Source organism: Limulus polyphemus, unplaced genomic scaffold (genome assembly GCF_000517525.1).
Source record: "Limulus polyphemus unplaced genomic scaffold, Limulus_polyphemus-2.1.2 Scaffold1044, whole genome shotgun sequence".
Classification (NCBI taxonomy): Eukaryota; Metazoa; Arthropoda; class Merostomata; order Xiphosura; family Limulidae; genus Limulus; species Limulus polyphemus.
Window position 1 is genome coordinate 99,678 of NW_013666654.1, and position 2,554 is coordinate 102,231.

Below are 2,554 nucleotides of genomic sequence, written 5' to 3' on the forward strand. Positions count from 1 at the left end.
GTGACACTCTCCACCTCTCTCAGTGCATCCTCTGTCCTGGACTGTATATAAGTATCTCATTCAGATAATATTATCACTTTTTCTCAACAAGGCATTCAGTAATGTGTTTCTTAGTACTACGACCATTGGAAATACATTTGAGAATTCTACCTGTTACCTAGTTGATTTTTGTAAAATAAGAAAGTAAAAAAAAATTTTTCCCATTTGGCATGCTGCTGTATAACATGAATTCCCAGATTACTGTTTCTGGCACAGAGGCAAATCAGATCTCTCCCATCCCACCTCTGATATCTAGCATTGCTCAACAGTCAGGGGAGGGGTGTCACTCTAAGTTGAGGTTGTCCATGACATTATTCATATTGAGAAGGAGACTGTTTCAGTTACCTAACTGGGATATTTAAGGTGATTTTACATGATCTTTCTCAACATCCGTTTGAGCCCTTAGCCTCATGTACCATGCATCACCTTTCCTTTAAGGCTTAGTTTTTGTTGCTGCTGACCTGCTTATGTCAACAGTTTATTCATCTGACCACTATTTCTCACCTCTATGACCGATCAGATCCCAATCATTTCTTATGTCCAGTGAAGGTCTTGAAGTGTGTTATGTTGCCAAACTAACGTCTTTGGAGGTGCTAGACAACAACTTTTTATTCATTGGGATCCTTCAGTTTCCTGGGATTTATCCCTGGTTACCTTGACGAGGTAGGTACAAAAATTGATCTATATCATTTATTCTGGGTTCCTTTTGGAGGTGAGGAGACTTCTGCAAGTCATGTCTCATCAGATTCATCAAATTTCTATGTCCTTAGTGGTCCTGTTGAATTGCCTGTTGGAGGATATTGTGTGTGCTGGTATGTGGACTTCCCCCAGTACTTTTATCTTACATTATTTGCATGATCTGACAGTATCTGAGGGTTTTAGAATACCACCTGTAGCTATCTTAAACACATCTGCTAGATTATAAAGAGGGGGTGAGTATCTTCATTATTACTTTTGTCTCTTCTTTACTTTCCAGAGTCCCTTATCTTTTTTCACAGGATCCCACTCTGTAGTGAGTGTTGCCCAGGCAGGTGTGTTTTTAGCAAACCAAATCCACACTAACAACCATTAACATAATATACTCTATCTAGGTTGCAACAGGCTATGTAGAAACGAGGTGTTCCAGAAGACCACCAAGATACATTCCAGGTGGTATTACTGGACTATGCTGGACCACCAATCATAGACTCACAAGTATAGGATAACGGAATCCTGCCCATCCCTGCCGATCATTGGATTGAATAAATTTTGCTTTTTTTCAGTTTTGCTTTTAATAATTTAGGGGACATGGTTCACCTATTGCACTGTTTCTAGGGCATTGTTACTCAGGACTCTCCAATGTGCAATACCCTACAGATTCTACTAGTGGAGCTAGGGAGTCTTTAACATATCAGGTTTCCAGTCTCTGGGGTGGCGGACAGAGGCTATTCTTCTGGAGTGTTCGAGTGAATTTCCTCCACTCATAGAGAAGAGGTAAAATTGAGGGCCCTCCTACCCATGACTCTAGATGTACACCCCCCCCTGCCCCCCAATGTTGGTAGGAAAGGTATTGGAAGCTCAGCTATCCAGTTGGGTTGAGCTTGGCCTTTCTTTTTGATCAATATTACTTCAGAATATTGTTCCTGGAATAGGGTTCATTGTCTTCTCATAATTCCAAATGCAGGATGGTCCCATCCTGGGTCCTTGGTTAAGCACAGTATGTTCCACATCCTCCCCATAATTCTGGGGACAAGTGGAATTTACCTTGTCCACATGATTGGGGAGTGAGGATGAGTATTCATAATTCCAGAATGAGCTCTGTCTTCTCAGGTTAAGTATGGTGTACAGGATTCCGTCATTCTGAGTTTGGGGTGTTGCATTTCCGACTTCTTCAGGTTGAGGAAAAAATTTGTCTACTTTGGTCTTGCTTATGTTCTTGTACTTATTCCTGTGGCTTGGAACACATCACTCTATGGATACAGGTTGAGATCCCCTCACAAGTATATATATTGTGGTCCAAATGCTCTAGCCACCAACTTGGGATTTCGGGACCATGGCCCTATAATTCCAACCCTGAGGAATAGAACCTCACCTACCTGGTTGGGGTCTGGCCAGTAGTAATGATGGATCATGTTAAATTCCACCCACAGTACATTAATTAGGTTCCGAGTGAAGAGCATACCTGTTATGGATGTAGTATGGTTTCCCCACTAGGGTGCTAATCTTCTGTTGGGATGCCTACAATCTCTTCCGATGCATTCTGTATGGATAATGCCCTCACTGGCCCCTCCACCTTATCAATGTGAGATTCTGGCTGTAGTGTGAGCAGAAATTAATATTTTCGTAAATCAAAAATGTATTTCTAATAATGCTTACCTCCTCTCATACTCTCCCACCCTCCTCACTAAGAGCCGATATTAGAGACTGTGGATTGGATCAGTCTCGAAAAGTGATAATATTATCTGAGGTGCTTATATACAGTTCCAGAATAGAGAGCACATTGATGTAGGTGGAGAGTGTCATGAAACATATATCG

At 41.5% G+C, this 2,554-nt stretch overlaps 1 protein-coding gene across 1 annotated transcript in view; it reads left to right on the forward strand.

Moving 5' to 3' along the window:
- Positions 1–2,554, forward strand: part of LOC106461846 (eukaryotic peptide chain release factor GTP-binding subunit ERF3A-like) — a 42,175-nt gene that overhangs the window by 8,216 nt on the left and 31,405 nt on the right. The gene's annotated exons all lie outside the window — the stretch shown is intronic.